The sequence below is a fragment of the Rhea americana genome, unplaced genomic scaffold (genome assembly GCF_003343005.1).
Source record: "Rhea americana isolate MKP2758 unplaced genomic scaffold, rheAme1 scaffold_63, whole genome shotgun sequence".
Taxonomy (NCBI): domain Eukaryota; kingdom Metazoa; phylum Chordata; class Aves; order Rheiformes; family Rheidae; genus Rhea; species Rhea americana.
In genome coordinates, this window is record NW_028186790.1 from 1965700 (window position 1) to 1988183 (window position 22484).

Sequence of the window (22484 nt, forward strand, 5' to 3'; positions counted from 1 at the left end):
ATATATATGTACTTACAAAAGCAGATGTCGAAAATGTCTATGTTTTTAATGAAAATGCAGATTGGAAAAGATATCTTTCTTAGTCCTACAGTAACATTTAAACAGCCTCTTGTCAGCCTCTGTTGCCAAAAACTTGCCCTCCAGAATTACTCCAGAATGTCATCTCTTATTTAGAAATAGTATTTACAGAAGAACAGCAAACTTTTTTTTTTTTTTTTTTTTTTTTAGTTCTTTCTCCATCGGGCTTTTACCTAAAGTTTTGTTTCTATGCAGTAAGATTTATTTAATGCAAGTGTCACAGCTGTCTTTTATTCAATGCACTTCATATAATTAGAGCATTTCTGCTTGAAATCTGTCAGACTGACAGCAAAGGCCCAAGTATCTGAGACACCAAGCATGAAATCCTATAAGGCACCACAGATACCTCCAACCTAGGTGATAGATGATCTATCACAAGTGATCAAGGATAATGAGTTACCACTCATCTTCTGACCACTGGTAAAGGACAAGGTGTCATCTCCTAGCTCAGAGATTGCCAAGTGAAAGGCATTTCCTCGAACTATTTCGCATGCATCTCACTTTTAAGCTTCTTTCACATTACTCTCTYTAGGTATGTGGCAGGTGTCTCATAATGGCATACTTATTTATTGTGTATTCAGTGCTCACTGGAGTGAGATGTGTGTTCAGCTGTGTGACGCAGTGTAAAGTCTGTTGGTAAAATTTTATTATAACCTCTGAAAAATCTCTCCCTTTAATGCTGTCTGAAATAATCACATATTAACTCTTCCCCAGCATCCTTACATACTGTACCAGCTGTTTTTTAACATCCACACTTTTGTATTAATAATATTCTAGACTTTATGTGTAGAATATTGCTGACAGTACAGGAAAACAGCGCTTTCCAGATCAAAATATCTGTTCCCCAAAGATGGAACTATTCTTGCATGGAAAGACAGCATTAGACCTATTCCACCACTGAAGTCCTATTTATATTTTGAGGAGTGAATCTGTACATAGACTTTGAGCTGGCCTTTACACAGCAGCTTGTCTCAGATCAGAGCATGATCTTCCATCCTCTCCTGTCAGTGGCATTAACACTGCAGAGGAATGCAGCAGAACAGGAGGACTTCATCTACCAATAAACTCTACATCTTTCTGAATATTATTAAGTACTCTCAAGCAGAGTTAGTTTTCCTGAAGGGCCCCAAAGTACTCTGGAGAGCCATAGATTGTCTGTTAAGCTGGTTGTCTCTTTTAATCTCTGGACCGGCTTGGACTGTACTTAATAACATATATTCATTTCTGGGAAAATAATTATATCTTATTTCCTAGGCTCCTCAATAASTTCTTCAGTGCCATATACACCTCAGGGAAAAGGACATAACCAGCTGAATTCTTTTTAACAGGAGTTATTGTGTCTGCCCATACTGATAGAAAAGCAATTTTGAAAAATATGAAGATAGATCAATGGATTTTTAGTCCTTCATTCTGGAAAATACGTTACTCACTTTTTGGTATGTGTTCTGCATACCTACTCAAAGGGACTTGTCTCTTAGCAGTACTCACCCATTTTCTAACAACAACGGTATCTGAACCCCCTAATATCTGTAASCTCTATTACATTCAGATTACTAGTGGGAACTGAGACTCAGAAGTTACATGTCTACCAGCAAACTGTGCCAGAGTCTTGTTCTCTGGCCCCGAGGCCAAGTGACATTCTCTAACCAGCTCCATATGCTTAATCTTAATCTTAATCTTCCTTAGCCTCCATAACAGGGTAACACATCCAAATTGCTTTTCAGAATCACTGCAGTTTGGAAAAAGAGGGAATATCAGAAATGACAATACAACAAGAAAAACTGTTCTACTCTGAGGATGATTAAAAAAACTCAAAGAGGGCCCAGAGGGACTGTGGAAACTCCATCCTTGGCATCAGATGTTTCAAGCATCAGGTTAGACCAGATGACCTCTCAAGGACCCTTCTCACCTAAGTTATTCTAGGGATGGTCCCAGGCCTTTGCTGACTTCCAAAGAGTGTCTGGGAGTTTTTTGGGAGAGTGTAGCTGGTCCAGCAAATCTAKGCCAAAGGTTTTCCAAAAACTTAACAGTAGAGAGAATCAAGTTCTAGTGCCTTTGAATATTCCCTKCTGCCTGTTAATTCATTAGAAAAGATGTAGACACAGATGCTGGCATTCCCAAAGTTGCAAAGAAAGTCTGTAGCAGAGTAGGAACTTCACTGTCCACTCTCCTAATCCAAGAATACTCCATATCAGCTGATACATTCCTCCTTTCTCAAGAAGTTAGCTTGCTAGAGCATCTAGCTGAGGTAAAATCTTGACATAGCTTTTAGCTATTWTTTTAAGCTCTAGCCATTCCTTAAGTAAGTGAAATTAAGAGAAATTAAGAAATTAATTAAGAAATTAATACTTTTCAGAATCTGGAGGTAAGTGAACAACCTTCAGTCACAAAAAATAATATCAGAGATCTTAAATAAAGGCCTTAACCCTAAATTTTACACCTCACTATATGGTTTTAAATATTCCAAGAAAGTCTGCACCCAGATTTGTTTGTAATACTGGTCTTCTGGCATATCTCCACAGCCTCTTTCAGGCACTTTCTTTGTCTCTGCTCTAGAATGGCTGGATGCTGGTCAGCTCTCATTTGAAAGTGATGGGAATAACAGTGTAATGCATCTCAAGAGTAAAGTTCTGCCTAATGCTGCCAGCTACTGGATCAGCATGTGTCAGCATCAGAAAAACCTTGTAGACATACTATGCTTCACATTTCATGGTTTTTTGAAAGGCATAATGAGGGGCAAATTGTGGTCTTTGTTTGTGCAATTACAGTAGTTATCACTTTGAGATCTATGGAYGAAAAATGCTCTGCCATAATTATTCTTCTTTCATGTACAGAAAAAAATAAGGTAGATCAAGGTGAAATATCTACCTAAAGGCACCCAATCCACAAGTGGCAGATCCAGGAGAGCCTGCTCTGCTAAGTGCCAGAATGCAACCAATATAACTTCTGTTTCTCTCATTTGAATGAACTATTTCYTTGCTTTACAAATAGAACTATTTACTCTCACGGTTCATCTTTCCCCTGTGAGTGAGTTATATCATTTGGTTAGGAAGTCAGACTTTGTCCCTTGACACCATGGACAGATGGCCATGTTAGTGGAATCCCTGTGAGTGGAAATGCTACTATTCTCTTGGTCCCTTGGACCAAAGAATAATTATTACCCGTCTTACATTTGTTTTCTTTGCAGCTCATGCACATTGCACCTTTCCAGAAGAGTGTTTGGATGTAGCTGAAAAAGGAACAGCTACCTCTAGATGCTGGCTTACAGGCATACAGTAGTTCAGCAGTACATGAAACAGCAAGGACAACAAAACAAGCTGGATAATTTTCCTATATTAAAAATAAACAGGGAATAACAGTTTACATTGAAATAAGCATATTCAGCATGTTCACATATTATATTCTAATTACTTAATAGCTTTAACTTTGTTAAATGGTGCATTTTATAGCACACATTCAATCTTTCTTACATTGCACTGATGATGCTGACAGCAGCGAATAATTGATCTGGGCTGTGCTTCAGGTACTCAAGTAAATCTTGATCTCTCTCTCTCTTCTTCACTCATTCATTCAATCAATTCCTCCATAGTTTTAATTGACATTCCCTTTCTTTCAAGGGTTCCCAAACTTTTTTCTCCAAAAATGCTTTATCATTCAACTCTATTCTAGACACCTTCCATTTTGCACACTTTCATCTTCCTTTTTTAGCTATAGACATAACAGGGATGGATGGATGAAATAATAGTTGCATAGTAGTACCTTGGTTGTGGAAATCTCAAGTTTTTTTAAGACCCCTAAGAGCGAGGAATGAAATTCACTGTAGTGAATTTATCCCTCAGGGAAGAAGGGAAGTTACAGTAGCAATTACTCTATTCCATTTTTTTTTTCCTACAGCTGAGTATCAGAGACAGTTGCACAAAATAATCTATTTTCCTTGACTTTTGGATGCACGAAGACTAATGTTCAGGGCATAATTTCTCCTGATTAGATCACTTACTCTGACATTCCTTATGACTGCAATAAGCATTTAAAGTATTTTATCTACTCTGTTTTGGCTTTTAAAAAGGCAGTGATCCACTGTTTTAAGCTATGCTTCCAAAGGCTGGATCTTATGAAAAGCTTTTTTATCAATGGTTAGAAAATAACTAGCAGAATTATGATTCTTACTCTTTAAAAAGCTTTGAAATGATTCTTGTATCCTAGAAAGGAAGTTGAAAGTTAAAGCAGAATAATTTTAAGTAGGTTCTGATTCATAAAGTTTCTCTGATATTAAATCCTGTTCTTAATTGGGCTGCTGGCATGACTGTACGATGATGAAGCCCTCTAGATCAGTGTGAATTGGGCTAAGTATGCAAGCGTGCACTATAAAGTCATCATTGGTAAAGACAGATTGCAGCTTTAGCTTTACTGGAGTGTGTCTACCAAGCCTGGTGTATATGTAATTGCCTATTGTCATTCTACAATATTTGATCTTACTAAATCTGTACAATAATCAGGAACTCTCAAAGTGGGGAGTATGATCAGTGCAATATAATGCACAACATAAGAGTCAGCCATTGAACAACTATAGTATCAGTACAAGATGACCAGTTATGAATAGTATGTGCACTTTTGAGCTGGCAATTGATTAATTTTAAAATGATTTCCTCATTTACAGCATTCCACTCGGGGATGTTTTAGAGAAGGCTGAAATAACTTAAAGCCCCTCTAAATATTGAGTTTGTAATAGTGCTTTGATTACATATACATAACAAAGGGCAGTCTAAGCATTTTATCACAGGCCATCATTAATATCACTTCTGTAACAATTCAAGATGATAATGGAAATACACACCGCAAAATAATATTAATACATTCATTTCAATAGCTCCTCAAGCCCCAAACACAGATGGAGTTAAATCTGCTGGGCCAGATGTTATAGAAACCATCAAAGCAGACAGGCCTTTTAAATAAAGAACTCTTTTATTAGAAGCTGTTTATTTTTAACATTTTTTTTTAATTTAAAAACAGGACAGCAAAGAGCACACAGAACTGAGGCTCAAGGGAAGCAAAGAAAACAAGATGTGTAGATTTTGCTTGATTTTTAACAAGTTATCTTTCAGTTAGGCTTGAATGTGCACCCTTATCGCAATCAAATAATACATATTTGAGCCAGATTGACTCCCCCAGCCACATACTTACCCCTAGCACAACTTCATTATTTTTTGGGGGGGAAAGGGGGAAGTATAAAACACAATGTACCAGGTTTTCCAGTTCATTTCCATCCTCTTAAGCCAACTACTGCTAATTAGCACAGTGACAGTACTCTTACATTTTACTATGCCCTTCATACCCCAATAACCTTTTTCTTTTCTTTCTGGTGTTAATGTTTCAATATWACACAATTTTATTCAAATTAGCCACCAGCAAATCATAACATATCTCATTAGAAATGCAGGAAACTTGCGTACAGATCGCTCTCAATTGCCATATTTCTATAAATCCAGGACCAAGAATTAGAGCCCCCACTTATCTCACAGTATCAAGGCTTTCCCCTAAAGCATTGTAAATCACAGTCCATCTTCTTCAGCCTGACGATTGTCAATACCAGCAGMTTGGTATTTTCTTTTACCTCTCACCATGCCAGTTCATCACAAACCCCTCACAGCACCAAAGCCCTTCCCTGCATTAGGACCCCATATGCTGTAATTCAGCAAAAAGGCATCTATCTGCCAGGTCTCTGAAAGACTTTTAGTGAAATGACCTTAAATGCTCAGATGATATTTACCTCCTCAGACAGCTACAAGGCTTGCCAAAAAAAAGTAGRAAAACTGCATTGTCAGCTCAAGTCTGCCTTAAGAGGGCTTTAACTCACAGCTCATACATCCTAGAGCGGCATCTCAGCCCTGAGTCTTCCAGGAGCTTTGTAACCATGTGTCCATCGAGCTGTTCAGAGGTTGTGGGGCTGAGCAGTCCCTTTATAGACTTCCTTCTCCAGTCATTTGGGCTGGGGAGTCAAAGGTGATGAGCTGTGGCACTTGGCCTACTACAGTTGGTTGCAGAAACTGTCATGCATTTTGCGCACTTGGTAAGTGGGACACATAGGTTTGGGCCAACCTTTGACTCTACTGTTGAAAAAGTCATACTGTTTCCACTCAGTTCTGCTTACATCTCCTCAAAATTARAATTACAAGAGGAACCTTTCTGAGTTGGAATGGCTTTGCTCGTTATTAGCTGTGCTGGCTGAACAGACACATCATGTATTTCAGTTTGTTGCAAAGTATTGGGAGATTTGGGAATAATAAATTTTTCCTTCTGTTTATTATCTTCAAGGAATTGTTCTAACTTGTAATGTTCTGTTCACTAAAAAGAGTAATTATAAATGACKAGATTCTAAAAAAAACTCTTCTAGGAGTAAAAGTTCAAGCACACAGTAAGACTGAATTCTCATTAAGCTCTATTTTTGTCTGTGACTTAATTCACTCAGATACCTCAGAACTCAAACAGCTGACTATAAGAACCACATTGGGAACACCCTTTTTAATAGCTGTTTCCTCTTTTTTCCCACCCTAAAGTTGCTTTGCTAATAATATTCAAGATTCAAAGATTCTTTCAGGTGCTCTGCTCAAATATTATACCTTAAATGTCTATCTGTTATGGGGGAAAAAAAAAGTCCAGGAGCAATAAGACACAGAGCATTTTCTTTTAGATCCGACAAATAAAATTATTCGTATATCCAGCCTAAACCTCATAAAACTTTTAGAGAGATAAAATCTATTTTAGTAGTTATTTCTAAGTTTCTCAAGTTCTAAACTTCATCTCCTGTGAATACTGTGCATTAGCTGTCAGAGAATTAAGAAGTGAATGCAGAAATGTGTAAAAAAAGCCACAAAATAAAGAGTATTTTGATCCTAAATTATCAAAATGTTGGAGGGTTGTCAAGTTCATTTCCTTTGAGGGGAATAAAAGGAGAAATAGTTGGGAAAATGTAAAATATGCAGAATCCACAATGGGGTAGCAAAATCAGCATCCATGGCCTCACTTACAACTTCCTACCCTGAGGAAAGCACATACATGGGTATCTTCCCATTTATATCTGGCTATTTTTGTCACTTTGACCCTTCCAGGTAGGCTGCACTGTTCTGATGACAGGGGAGGACTGCATGCCTTCAGATCTCACCCAGCTCAACGTCCATTCCATGTGCGCACACTGCAAGGCAGCTATTTCCTGGAAACATCACAATTACTGCATCCACATAGATCAGTGTCACAGTCTGGGTCCAGCCAGCAAGTGACCACACGCAGAGTCTTGGCCCCTGGAAAACAGCACACCAAAAACCAGGTTACTAACATTAGACCTTTTTATGCAATGTCCTCTTTCAGGTTAGTTGCCTTGAGTGGCTTGATCCAGGCCACAAGCTTTTCTTGAGGTTCCCACTGCACAAAAACCACGGGGCTGGAAAGCAGAGGATGGATGCAGGCTGGAAGATGAATGAATTGTCCTTGCAGTCTCCAATCTATTACCTCAGTCTACAGCATCTGGAGTACATATAATTACAAATTTCACTGCAATGTGCGTTCCTATCTTCAGTAGGCAGCAGAGTTTTGCTGTGTGGCATAAGCAATGGTAATACGACTAAATCTTATCAGCTTTAGAAATGTTCCAACCACATAGCTACAGAGATGAATGTTAAAGGTATGCAGCTCCCACCTGAGGACCTTTCTGTTCAGAGCAGAGCAAGAACAGAAGCTGCAGAGCAAATATTCTTCAAAATCCACAAGTTTAAGTGTTACCATAGATGACCTTCTGCTTTACAAAATACTATTACTTTTCTCCAGGTGAGCATAATCTTAGTAGAACGTGGTAACAAAAATACATGTTCTATAATTTTCAAAACACCCAATGTGCTATAACCATGTAAGGTTGGGACATTTTTCATTTCATGTGTTATTGAAATTATGGGCAATCCAGAAATCCCTTCCCTAATGGCCGAAACTGGATTTATCATCAGACTTAGACAACAAGAAGCCACATATTGAAAGTTTGTTCCGGCAGATAGCAAAGTTTCGTTGAATCTGCACAGTGATGCCAGCGCCTGTCTTTAGCTTTGCTTCCTCGCTCCTTCCAACCTGTCTAGTAAGTGAAGRAACCTCATTAACAACTAATCAGCTTCTCTTGGACTCTGACGCCTGTGTGTATTTTGGAAGGCTTCTAATTATGGATGGCTTCATCTAAGAATGTATTAAATGCTTGACAGATTTGAAAGGAATTCATAACAGTATAATTAGCTTGATAGCTCTTTGGTCATGAARCAGCCTATCACTTTCCTTGTGATGGTGGTTTAGATAACAATTTTTAAAATATAATAGCTGCTTAATGATTGATCTGAGACTTTTAGATATTGCTTAGAATAAATTTCTTGCAGACCAAAATCTTTTGTCGCTAACAATTTCTGGCCTCATCTTCACCACATACAGTTTTCAGTCAAGAAGATTTTACACACACAAGCAGCATGCAACGAAAAGAAGCCTTTCAGACTGGTCCTTTCTTGCGCATGAGCTAAGCAAATGGTTTACGATTTATGGTAGCTGTGATATGTGATAGGAGAGCATCTGGATTAGGGAGACCTGTCCAGACAACAGACCCAGAGGCAACAGCTGATTGACTTATTGGTCACCTTATTGGTGACAATGTGTAGTCTAATGCCCTTCTGTTGCAGACCTGCCACCAAGCTCTGAGTTCAGTCATGGTCCATTCCAAGGCACATTACTAATAATGCTTATAGTGCCACAGAGTCCAATCCCCAAAGTTATAGAGCTATTTACTTTACTGCATTTCTAGCGCAGGGCATCCTCACACAATCCATTTCAAAAGCTGAGTGAATAACATTTCATTTCAGCGGTTAATCTGCAGTAGCAAGTGAAGGGAAAAGAAAGGGAAATCTGGTTCATACCAAATCAAATTATTCTTTTCAATGAAAAATCAACAAGAAAAACCCTCAGAATAATAATCTGGTCTGCATCAAACTAAAATAAATGTTTCATTTCRTTTCAGGTTATTAATGTCCTTTGTGTTTTTTTTTATTTATTTAATCAATTTTAGCCAAGCTGTTGTCTCTAAAAGAAATCCAGGTTCCCCTTTAAATCAAAACAAGATGTTTAACATTTAAACCATTTCTACCTTTTCTGATAAAACTACTTATTACAGTTTCACAAAAAGCTTCGTTCCCTCTGCAACTCATTTCCAAACAAATTCACTATTAAAAACAACATATATATAAGCATAATTTGTCTATTTTCTTTCAGAATATTTTCAAGTTAGGATTCTTTGGCTCACCGCTAAAAACAGTTTGTGTCCATATCTGTCACTTTCCCTGCAATGAGGGAGTCTGAAATATCCCTAATGACTAGACATGTCTATTTAGTTCTTCCTTGCTGGCTGGCAAGCTGCTTACAGATCCAAACGTGGGCAGGAGTTAGGAGCAGCCTTGTCTGCTGCAGTTCTGACTCACTTTCTTGGCCCAGCTTCAAACAGTTGGGGAATTCCTTGGAGGATGTATGCGTCAGCATCACAGCTTCTTTGCACTGCTTAAAACGGGGTAAATAGGGAGCCTAAAAATGCCACTGGAACAAGTCTTCCCATAGCCACCTTTATGGACTGCATACAAATGATTTAGAGATGCCAGCAGCAAGAGCACCAAAAAAGGCCTCCGTGTAAGAAGCTGCACAGATCCTTCTGCCACTACACTGCTTCATATTCTGTTCAGTCAGTTTCTATCYATTTATATATGTATTTTTGCCTACAGAGAGCAAAGAAAAAAACTTTTTAATTTCCAGACTAGGCAGAGATAGGTGTTCTGCCTAGAAGGGATTCTTGTCGGGCTGCTACAGCTTCCCCGAAGGTAACAACAGACAACAACGAAGTGCTTACCAGGCCATGGCCAAAAAGGATCTGTATCCCACTGGCATGGGGTTTGTATCTCTTGCACATGGCAAGGCTGCTGGCCTGGACCAAGAGAGAGCTCCCAACCTTAGCAACTGTTCCTCCTCACCACTCATCAACATACAAGACTGTAAAGCATTTTGGGAAGGAAAAAGCCCTTTGCTTTGTATCACTGATAATGAGGCTTTGTCCAGACTAAAGCTAGGTAAAAAGCCTTGGTTGATTCACTTTTCACCCAGATGTGGAAATCGATGTTGTCATATCTATCTTCAATTTACTAGGCTGCTTTCCTGACAGAAAAGCAGAATAGTTATTTCATATATCCATTTTCAATTCAATTCAATTCAATATTAAAAATCAAACTAAAATAGCTGTAGTTTAGAACTTTAATTTTTAACACCTAAAATGCCTAAAAGCATAACTACCTTGAGGTGAACATAAAGCTTTGTTTAGCCCCAAATATATTATTTTTCTACAATTTTGATGGCATTCTTTGGTTTGGAGAGAAGGCATTTTGGTTTGGGGTTTGTGCATTTGGGGAGAACCAGGAGGGAGAAGAATTATTTCATTGGACATTTTCCTRTACTATTTTTACTACTGGCATACTGAAAAATTTTGCTGTGTTGAAGTCTAAAACAGCATTTTCCCATTCTCTTAAAATAAAGGATCCCATGATGCTTTGGCAAAAATAGCTAGACCACACAACTTTGAGGGGAAAAGTCATGGAGCATTTTGTGCAATTTTGCCTTAGTGGAGCCAGATTTACACAATTTTAAAGATTTGGACCTGAAACTGCAGGCAGTGGCAGCAGTGTATAACTATTTATCTTCATGTCTGGTAARGTCCAGAACAATGAGGTCTCAGGTGTATGCAGTAGGGTAGCCAAATTCAGTGGTTTCTTCTTCTACCCTTATTTGCTCACATGCTGAGGTCCCCACACTAACTGCTGACTATGCTCCACATGGCGGTTTTAATCATACTCTATTATYGTGGCTTGTATTTTTTTGCAAATTGCTATTATTTGAGTCATAGTTTCCTCCAGGAAACTCTCCCTCTGTTAAGGCTCTCACTGGGCTAAATGCTGGGGAAACACAGTCAGCACCGAGGCTGCAGAATAAACAGAGGGAGGAACATCAGAACAAAATACACCAGGCAATAGCACGTTAGACTTGTTCAGTTAGAGACAAGACTCCCTTACACCTAAACAAAGCATTATAACTTCAGAACATGGTATGTTTCAGGTTAAGTGACTGAGTTTTACACTYCAAGAGAAATGATGTGGAAGATACACCCACTCTATGAGAAGTTCACAGCTTAATCATGGTCACAGGTCAGCTGGGGATGAATGGAACCAGCTGACTGAAAACAAGAATCAACTAAACCACTGGTCACAACCAACCTACACAAAGTTCAAACTTACTAGTACAGTTACAATGCTCTATACGCCTTTTGCCCTAGCACCATCTATCTTCMACAAGTAAAAGCATGAAGACAAAATTTGGGACACGTACGTAGAGCACTTGTTAGTTCCACGAGAGCAAAACAGACTCTTAGTGAWCAAGGACATCATTGTGTGAGCAGCTGAAAGGCAAAATGTGGCTGTTCTACTGATACCTGTAACTTAAGTGTAGAGAGAATTGCCCTTTTCTGRTTTCAGCAGTTTGACAGGTTTTCCTACTCAGTTGCTGTTTGCAAGAAAAGGAAGGGCAAAAATGCAYAGGCAGCCATGGAGGCTCTAAGGTACTCTTCAAATTAGGGTTCTGAGAAAAGCTGTAACTCAAGTAAATAGAAATGTTGGCAGTGCTTACTGGATGAATGAGAAGGAGGAAAATCACAAAATCACTATATAGATGCTAGTAAGTCAGTACCTTACAGAAGGAAGGAAGGGAAGAAGATATTTTAGTATAAATATAGGAAGAGTAAGCTTATAGAGCTGCAACAGGGAAAAGAGGATGCAGAAGAAGAGTTGGAGAAGTTGGGGAAGCCATCAGGAAGGGCCAATTCCTGATAAGGATTATAAACTACTTCTGAACTCAACTCCATCCATCTCCTATCACCTTCTTATTTAATCAAAATAACAACAACATAATTAAGGAGGAATAAAAACAGAGATTAGTTAAGCATCTTATTTCAGCAATATTTTGATTGTTTGGTGTTCATATCAAGGTATTGTTCTTTCATTAACATCATATACATTGAAGCATTCAGCGTTTTTTTCAGGTTTTCTTTTTTTGGCTAGTTTGGCAGCATTCCACTGGACTAACAAATTGGTTTTCCCTTTTTTTTTTTTTTTTCCTAGAGGGACATTTAAATGAATTGATTTTGAATCTTTGACATCAAAGTCAATACATACAAAAGAAAATATTAACTCACAATTGCTAGTTTTTGCTGTGATAGCGGTTCTTCTGCTTAGTACTGGATAAGATTAGTCACTATCTAAAGAAAGATGCTGGGTAGGCACATTTACCTAAAAGCAAAGATCTGCCAAGGCAGACAAGACAAAAAAAAAATCAGAGACCTCTAGTTCTATAGTGTCCCAGATAACGAAGGCCTTCTACCTCCTTTGCATTACTGGATTCTCTCACAAGCATGTGTGCAGTCCAGGAGGCAAAAACAGGACTGGTCCTGGCTCATGCTAAAGAAGAAGAGTCTAAACTTCCTCCTTCTGGATTTAAACAGAACTGGACCAGAGGCATCTTTCTAGCCATTTGAATCAATTTTAGTCCTCCTCTTCCTCAGAGCATATCTTCTCTTCATTTCCCTGAAATATTGTTTCCCAGCACTTAACACATTTAAATGTCTCTCTACAGTCACAAATGGGAATGTGAGATTGAGACATTTTCTTGGAGGGACCAGAATTAAAGCTAGGGTGCATATGGGTGCATACCGGTCTCATTATRTGTTACTAATTAGTCAAATAACAGATGTTACTCCTGCGGCATGAAGATTTGTTGTTTTTCTTTGATTTAAATTACTGGCTTTTGAGCTTCACTTTTGAGTAGGGGCRAAGTTAGTGAAATATGAAGCTATTGCCTTGTGTATTTAATGTTACAATCTCTGTGATAACAGATGTGCCAGACTCAGTTCTCAAGAACACAAAAGGAAACAGAAACATGAGAAAGGCGCATGGTTTATGGTCTCTTCTATTTAATTTKGTTTTAGACCTGGCAGGTTCACCAGAGGGGAAGTCCAGAGCAATGTCCTGGCTGGGGTCCCCAACACAAGAGACATGGACCTACTGGAGCAAGTCTAGTGAAGAGCCACAAAGATGAATAACAGGCTGGAGCATCTCTCATACGAGGAGAGGCTTACAGAGCTGGGACTCTTCAGTCTGGAGACGAGAAAACTTAGGGGGGGATCTTGTCAATGTTTATAGATATCTGACGGGAAGGTGACAAGTGTATGGGGCCAGACTCTTTTCAGCAGTACCCAGTGACAGGATGAGAGGCAATGGGCACAAACAGAAATACAGAAAATTCCACGTGAACACAAGAAAGTACTTCTTTAATGTGAGGGTGGTTGAACACTGGAACACGTTGCCCAGAGAGACTGTGGAGTCTCCATCTTTTGAGATATTCAAAACCCAACTGGGCATGGTCCTGGGCATGGTCTCTGCTCTAGGCGACCCTTTTTGAGCAGCGAACTTGGAACATATGACCTCCAGAGGTGTCTACCAAATCCAGCTATTCTGTGATTCTGGGTAAGTATTGGCATGGTATCTGCTACTGGATGGACYGAGATTTTTGTCTCCACTTCTGCCTTCTTTTAAGAAACTGCCACAAATATCTCATTGCTGTAAAGTTTCCAGCCATCATTTTCTTTCCAGGYTAAATGGCCAGTTGCAGCTATTTGTTATGTCTATGTTGCTTGTTAGCTTTTAGTCTAAATTTTTTTGGTGGTCACACTCCACTGCTTGCTTCTCCTCACCTGTTTTTCCAGTGATCTGTGTCCTTCTATACTTTATTTTGTCACGCTGAAGCAACCAGTCTCTCCTAATCCCTCTCCTGTGATATAGACTCATCCTTCTAGTCAACAAGGAGCCTAGAAGGCAGTGRTATGGATCAGAAGTAGCCTCCATTCCTGCCATGGAAACAGAAGAAATGCAAGTTTTATAGAACTTTGAAAAATGTTAATAAACAAAGATAATGCCCTAGACTGATACCTGAAGAATGCCTATAGGAAAAAGGAAGGAAGGAAGAAAGGAAGGAAGGAAGGACTGACTTGTTAAGAGTCATGACTACACAAATCTGGACTTCTTATAAATAATTTAATGACTTACTTTCACAGTAGTCCTTATAGATCCTTTGATTTCTACTACTTATAGAATTTACTATTATCTAATATCGTTTTTCTCTTTCCAGATTACAATTTTGATTCTAACAAACRAGATTTTTAAACATTTGCCCATGTTTTCCTCAGCTGAGTGTTTGCAGGCATATCCATTTCTACAYGCAGTCACCCTCACACATTTGCACCCATAATGAACACTTGAGTGTTCTTCATTATATAGAGATAGAAGTCAAGAGTAGCAAACTAAACAGCTTTTGATTAAGATTGCTCTACTGAGAGGTTTGAACCCCTTCTCAGTTCTTTAAGAGGCAAACCAGGGAACAGCATTTAAACTTCATATTGTAACACTACAGAGATCCTCCAAATCCTGGACGTTAAGCAAAGGGTCAGAGTCTGGGCTGCTGTCACTATTTCAATGTGCAGAAAARAATAGAATTTGTTTAATAATCACCTAACATGCATGTTACAAATTTTCATTTGCCAGTGGAAGGGCAGATTTTGCATTTGCTAAAACAGCAAGTGCATTTAAGAAAGTCTGATGCAGATGTTATCATTCTAAATACTAATCCCCTACTAGAAAAATAAGCAGTGCCAGTGAACACTCTTGGGTGCTGAAACCAAATCATCTGCGTACTGTTAAATCGCTAGATTGGTCCCTGGCCAAATGCAGCTCCCCTAGACAACTCCTGATCATGGTTCAGAAGTTAACATAAGTCAGAAACTATTCCTAATAGGCATTTTGGATACAGTCATCCTGGTTTAAAGGTTAAGATTTTTTAATAGCATAGATGCAGACCATTCTGTGCCAGTTGTCTTCAGGTGCTTCAAACTATTCTCTGGCCATTTAATTAGCTAATGAAGACACAGCCAAAGCTACCAAAATGATCTGTTTTATTTTTTCTGTGGTTACGATATTATCCAAACACTTCACAGACTTGTTGCTGGGTATGGAAATCAATTTGTAATGGGTAAGGAGGAATTCTGAGACATGGAGATGCAAAGAAAATTGCCTAGAATCACACAAGCAGCCTGCAGTGGAGAAGGATGGTACTCTAAATCTCTGAAAGCCCAGGCTGGTAAAATAAATACTGTTGGACCTTTCCTTGACCAGTTTTCCCCTTCACTAGACTAGCCTTCCTCTGACTGTCTGGCCACAGATTTATTTTTTGTTACAATATATTGGACTATTTACTGTGTTTATGTCCTTTATTTAGGAACTTTGAGTACAAAAATAGCCTTTTTCACATCCATTTTCTCAGAGTATTTTCACATGCATCCAAAGGCACATCAGGTGAGAAGTGAGGCTCTCAGTTTTCCACGCTCTACTCCTTAAATACACCAGAGGAAACACTAAGACTGTGCTTATTAGTCCATCCCTAACGCTTATCCCTAATGCGTGGAAGGGGCACTCAGGAAGTCTCATGAATTTTTAGTTCTGGTAAAGCAATTCACTCCACGTCCACACATGACCAGAACACGAGAAGCAGAAAGTACAAATCAAGTTGTTTGTTGGTATCAACGGTCATATGTATAACTTGAGGTGTTTTTTTTCTCCTACTCAGCAATCAAGAACAGATACACCTATTTAAAATGAAATAATTTTGAAGGCCTCCTATTTTTCCAATACTGCTTTGAGTTTGTTGTTCTAAATTGTACAATTTCCTGCACATAATTATTAGTGCAAATATAATTCATTAATTCCATTCCAGCTGCCCACTAGTTACCACTGAGGATCATTTGTACATGAAAGATATGTGGCTCAGCTCATTTACAGACATATAAATGCATGGCATTCTGCTCCCAAAGGGGAAAAGAAATACAGCATCGCCCCTCAGAATTGCCAATCTCCCATTACTTGTAATTTGGCTGGAAGAGCTGCTGYTGTAGAGATTTAAGGGCTTGAGGAAATCCAGCCATTCTGTTGTTAGTGGAGCTAATAAGCCAAACAAGTCCAGGTGTTAATTCAGATAGCTAAATCCTGCAGTCCAYCCCCTGTTGAAGTCAGCAGGAGAGCAATCAAAGGGATTTGGGAAAGTTTGATTGTATCCGAATGCAGATCTGGTAGTCAATCTGCTTGTTTATGGCTTGTCACCAAGAAATAAGCATTGGTTAAGTTCTGATCATATTAAGATCAATTGAAAGTTTAGCACTGGCCACAGCAGTTGAGATGTGATGATGCTGAGCAGGCTAAAAAATCCCTGCATACTTTTGTGTTGTTTTCTGTGCTCTTACACTGTGAGAGAAAGAGGTGTCCAGAGAACTTTGCACGTTGAATGACGTTCTAGGGAAGCAAAAACTTTACAAAATTATATCAAGAGGAGATTCAAGGTAAGTGATGGGTCAAGTGGGATAGTACATGCAATATTTAAAGATCCAGTTTTAAAAGTTTTAAGATAAAGACTAACATTAYCTTGTAGAAATAACTTATTTTATAATTTTGAAATTATGTATTACACACTAATAAAAATAGAAAGCAGCCTAACTGACCTGAAGCTATTCTTTTTATACCCCAGAATCTTCTTTACTGAAATATATAAAATGAGAGTGAATTTTTTAAAAAATCATGAAATTCTCTAAAAAGCATTATTTCCCTTKGTTCCACACATCCAGTGAATTCATCCTCTGTTTAGGCAAGTGATGAGATTGCCACCTATAAGCCTGGCGAAATGGCTTGTGTTCCCTAAGGAAATAAYTAGGGCCAGTCAGGTTAAATACAGCAAAGTGAACGCCAGGCGATTGTAAGTAAATCCCTGTATCTCCATAGAACAGGTCCAAGAGAGATGAAAGGAGATCTCAGTTTGAATCATGAAGGACTGCATATCAGCCCCTTCAACATATATGCAATGCTACCAGTACTGCTGTAACGAAAAAGTCCCAAAGTTTTCTTACCTACCACCCCTAAAACGCTCGAGCTGGGCCTCCAGCCTGAACGACGACAAACAGGGCAGAAGAGAATGGTGAATTGCAGCTCCCATAGAGCATAAAAGGTGATCGGACAGCAATCTTTGGTCTTCACCCATCCTCTAACACATATGGTACACAGTGGGATATTCTGCCTGGAAACATTCTTTCAGGACTGTTTTAAACCTTATTTTAAGAGACAGAGGAGAGAAATTAAATTTCCAAGTGTCTCTTGGCCCTSTGCAGTGATGGAAGTTTTAGGTAATTTGGCAGCTTGGGACATGCTCAGCACCACTCTATATTTTACCACTATGGTATAAGCTGGGCCTGCTTTCCTTTGAAATATAACCTACAGACATAGTTACCACCTGAACACTTTGATGCCACCAAAGTCAAATACAAGTTTCTCTCACTCAGTGCAGCAGAGATGAGATTTTATCCTCAGCTGACAAAGGAAAATACATTACTTCCTTGCCCACAGCAGTCTGAGGCATTATGGTTTTCAAGAGTCAGTCAAGATCCATTTAACTTACTGCTCTGAAGCAGATCTTTTTACTTCTGGACTTTCCTTCTTGGCATTTCTGAGGAGCTGCTACAGGGAGCTCTCAAATGCTCTTCTCAGTGCAGAGCTTGCTAGAACAGCATCCTTTGACCTTGGCATGAACACAGGAGATTGACAGTCTGCTCCCATGCCTGCCCATATTTTGCAAGCATCCAGCCATCTGGGGAGAGAAAGCACTTCCCTGGAGACGATTACATCCCCCAGCATCAATAAATTCTAAAATGGGATTGGATACTAAATTTAAAAAGTAAACAAAAATTCATTGGCACTTTCTCCACCTGAAAAAGAGAAGACTATACTCTTCAGTAACACATTCCCTTTAGAAAGCCTGTCATCACGCTGCTTCTCTATCTCTATCCAGAGCAAACAAAACATCTTTTTTTTGTCCCTATTCAGTAGTTCCATGCATTGTACACAGGAACTGCTCCTATAATACCATACATGCTCTCTGAAAGGTGAAATTAGAGCCAGGAGCCTTCACTATAGGAAGAGCAATGCTGAGCAACTTACTGATGAGGTGTGCTCATCCCAGATACCTCCACAGCATCCCATAGTCTATCTCTAGGCCAAGTATCAGAAGGTACTTTTTCTTGTAAATACATTTATAACCAAGCCAACACTAAACAATGGTAGGAATTAATTACATTTTGAGTTAACAGAGTCTTTTCTCCTGAAGACATTTCAGCTGTGTAATACTATGGCTTGAGCTCAGCTCTCTCCACTTGTAGCCACTCACACAAAATCATAGAATGGTTGAGGTTGGAAGGGACCTCTCGAGATCATCTAGTCCAACCCCCCTGCTCAAGCAGGGTCACCTAGGGCATGTTAGACAGGATTGTGTCCAGGCAGGTTTTGAATAACTCCASAGAAGGAGACTCCACAACCTTCCTGTGCAACCTGTTCCAGTGTTCTGTCTCTCTCACAGGRAAGAATTTCTTCCTTACATTCAGGTGGAACTTCCCAYRTTTCAGTTTGTGCCTGTTGCCTCTTGTCCTGTTGCTTGGCACCACTGAAGAGAGTCCAGCCCCATCTTCTTGACARCCCCCCTTAAGGTATTTGTATACATAGATAACATCCCCTCTCAGTCTTCTCTTCCTCAGGCTAAACAGGCCCAGCTCTCACAGCCTTTCCTCACAGCAGAAATGCTCCCCGCACTGGACTCTCTCCAGCAGTTCCATGTCTCTCTTGTACTGGGAATTCTAGGTCAACATTTCAGATGGGATGCTAGAAACTGATATATTGCTGGCATTTTATGGCAACAAAGTTTTGAAATCCCTCAAGAGAACCATATAGATGAGATTTATCAAGGAATGGAACTAGTTAGAAATTTTCTCATCATATTTTTTTGATAAGAAATCACTGATGTGTTTATTGAAGATGTTTACTGGTGAAAGTGTCCCCCCAAAACAATATATTTTTTTCATTTCAACAATGGATTTTTTCAGATCTTGATAACAGATGCCAGAACAACCTGGTGCTCCAAGCACTCAACTGGGATACAAGATTTCAAAAACTAGTCTGAACCAGAACTGAAAACTGGCCYCAGTTCATCCCCATCCCAACAGAGCCCATAGCCAGTAACAGATTTCAGACTCCTTCCTGCACTTAAATATGCCTTGAAATCAAGGCTCATTTCTCAGAGAAGTGAGAAATTTTCAGTTTCCCAGTGCAGAAACACTTTTTTCTTGCTCCTCTCTATTAGGAGAAACTATTAAGTATTAAACCATCTCTTAAGATAAACCCACTCCCACAACTAAGTTAGTCCATGAAAATGCTGCAATTTCCACGCCCTCTAGCACAATATTGCCACAGCTGGCACAGGACCAACGGCTTCATTTGAAGGAGACACTCTCTAATCACTCACTTAAGCTTGAACATATTTTCATGTGCTGAGCCATATTTCAGCTCCTTGTAATGAGTATCTCAAAAGGAGAAACAAGGTGCAGAATTAGCAGCCTGTAGGTGATAGCTCCAGTAGTTCTCCTGCTGGAGGCTGTATTGGGCAAAAATGGCAGGGTTTTGGTACCCAGGGGCTGCAGAGCTGCCTGTGCAGGAGGAGGCCATGAACTTCCCTGTGCTGGTCACAGACAATTCCAGTCAGCTCCAAAACATACGAAAACATCCCATTTCACACCAAAACTTTGGCCCATCAGAGGAGCTCACGGCACCTCTGCTCAAATACATTTAAGAAGGTTTGGTAGCTGCCAGGGAAGGAGACACAGATGGGGGCATGCAGGTGAGAAGGAGACACTAGACAGGATAYGGAGGGAGACACGTCAAGAGACACATTTGGAGACATGATAGGGAYGTGGGGACCCACACCAGGGTCTGGACAATATATTAATTGGCAATAAATTAAATTAAGTGAAATTCCCCAACTTGCAACTGCCTTACCCGTGACAGAGGCCAGCTCATGCAGCCCCACCTCGGCCCTTTCCCTCCTGTCCTGGCTTCATTCACCTTCAGCAGCTGACAAAAGACCTTTCCTGTGAAAATAGTTGTTAGCACAGCTGGAGAGACATGTTTTCATTAATAGGAAATGCCTCCTGAGTGACTAATTCCTCTGTTAGACAGAAGTTAGATGTAATAAGAGCTAGAACTGGGTACTATGTGACTGCTAGGGTGAAAGAAAAAAAAAGTATTTTTTTTAATCTTTATTTGGGATAAGTCTGTGAAGGTGGCTTTCAAAGCAATAAAAACAATTATAATTAATGAACGTACTGCCAGGTATTGACCAAAAGATATTTACAGATTTGCCCTTCATCTCCCCAAAGCCTGACTGTTCAGTTTGTCTTTTTGTTAAAATTCAGAGGCTTTGTGAAAATGCCTTTAAGAGCAATCACCAGGAAACAACCATTCCTTGGGAGAAAAAAGAAAAGCAGGAACCAAATTKTATGCCACATTTGCCCACTAATAACAACTGTTTTAAATAGTTTAAATGTTTTTTGAAAAATCAATGTCCAGAGAAAGAAAAGTGGTGTCATATTTGCCTGTGAGGTAAATTACATATTTGAAGAGAATTKCATTGTCAATGAAACAAATCTTGGATCTGCAGGAGGACTGCACTAGGGGACCCTAAGGTTACCAGAATAAATTTATTTGGAGAATAAGTAGAACTAGGGTCAATTAAGTGAAGAGGAAAGATAAAATGACAGTTAATTGTCATCACGGGGTAATGAAGGCTTAGACTATGTTCTCCAAAGTATAAGTCCAAATAGTGATAAGATATTGAGAAAAAAACATAGACCTGTAAATTATAATTCACTGAATTAATTTCAATCATAATTTCTCTGACATAATTTTTGCTCTGATAGTCTCTTTTTCATAACATGGATAGAATTTTATGCTGCTATATGCAAGCAAGAATATATAAATTGCTCAGGCCTTGCATAGAAAGAGGCTGCGGTGGTTCCATCCGTCCCACCCCTACCATAAATATTCCCAAAAGGGCYATTTGGCATCCTGTACCCTACTTATATCATGCTGTGCACTTGGTAAGTCATCAGTATCAAGGAGGGAAATCTTGAGCTTGAGACTGGTACACACGAATCTCTATTGTGTAAGCTGGAAACATGCTTRTTAGTGAAGACTATAGTGGGTGCTATGTGATCCAGGTGGTAGAGGGAGGCAGAAAGTTACCCTAAATACAGATTTAGAACAGATAACTCTAAGAAATGGCCCCGTTCTGAGAAATGRGATGCAAAGCTGTTGTGCTCTTGTGCACAGCAAGCCCAGAGAATATCTGTAAATTATGGAAATATGATGATGGATGCAAAGCAAGTAAGGTTACCTTATCTGCAGCAGGTCTGTGGACAATATTTGTATTCAATCCGTCCCTGTAGAAGAGGTGTATTAAGCAAAGAGTAATATCACAAAATTGAAAGTGTTTTTCCTTTCTTTGTTACAGAGGACATGCCCCCACTTTCTGCGTCATATGGGTATTTGCAACTCATAAATCCTTTGCTATTGCCAAGACCTATTGCCTTTTCCAGTAAGACTCTGAAGTTGCCAGAGCCTTGAAGTGGAATTGCCTCCACTTTTCCTCATAGCCTGAGTACACAAGAAGGGCATCTTAGCCTTTTTGCCTTCAGCTTGTTAGAAATCTCCTGAAAGTTTGCAGCTCACATTATGCAGCATGGATCCTTTGAACTAGCTGTCTGTAACACGGTTTGCCTGCAATTACAAAATGAGCAAATTTTAATCTCCCAATGTCCTTTCCACTCCTCTGTTGCTATGTAGTGAGTAGTTACTTCATTAAACTATACGCCAGATTGTCAAACAATGGTTGCTTCCCATGTTTACCTCSGTGTCAGACATGCTGGAGCAGAAAGTTTCCCTTGCTAATTAGGATATGAACAGCAGTACTTGACATGTGGGCTTTGTTTCCATTTGCAGCTGCCAGATGGACTGGAGCAGAGGATGCCTAAGCACGTGACTGCAAGAGCAAGCAAAGCAAATACACAGCCTCTGCAAAAATGCAAGCTTTCTCTACAGGGAGGCATTASCTTTTCTGTACAATTGCATCCGAGTCCATTTGGGCTTCTGGAAAAGCATAAGCTGTGGTAGAGGAACAGTAGGGGCCTTATGCATGAAGGCTAATAAGACAGGAAGAGCTGAATCCACAGAATTTAAAACTCCTAGGTTCAAGACTATGCTTTATATTTCTGCCACTATTATGTGAGTTAAGTTAAGGGGAACTGTGTGTGAGTAAGGATGATGTAAGTTTGGGGG

The 22484-nt window shown here is 39.4% G+C and overlaps 1 long non-coding RNA gene across 2 annotated transcripts in view; it reads right to left on the reverse strand.

Annotated features, from left to right (window-relative positions):
• The window catches only part of LOC146586977 (uncharacterized), a 58605-nt gene extending 36970 nt beyond the window's left edge, over nt 1-21635 (reverse strand). The window contains exons 1-3 of one of the 2 annotated variants that reach the window (XR_014897736.1): nt 21544-21635; nt 20148-20239; nt 7238-7373 (exon numbers count right to left, since the gene is read on the reverse strand). This is a non-coding gene — a long non-coding RNA (uncharacterized LOC146586977). Of the gene's footprint in view, nt 1-6448; nt 7374-20147; nt 20240-21543 lie in introns of those variants that run through there. The other variant, XR_014897735.1, reaches the window with a different exon arrangement.
• Between the last annotated feature and the right edge of the window lie 849 nt (nt 21636-22484).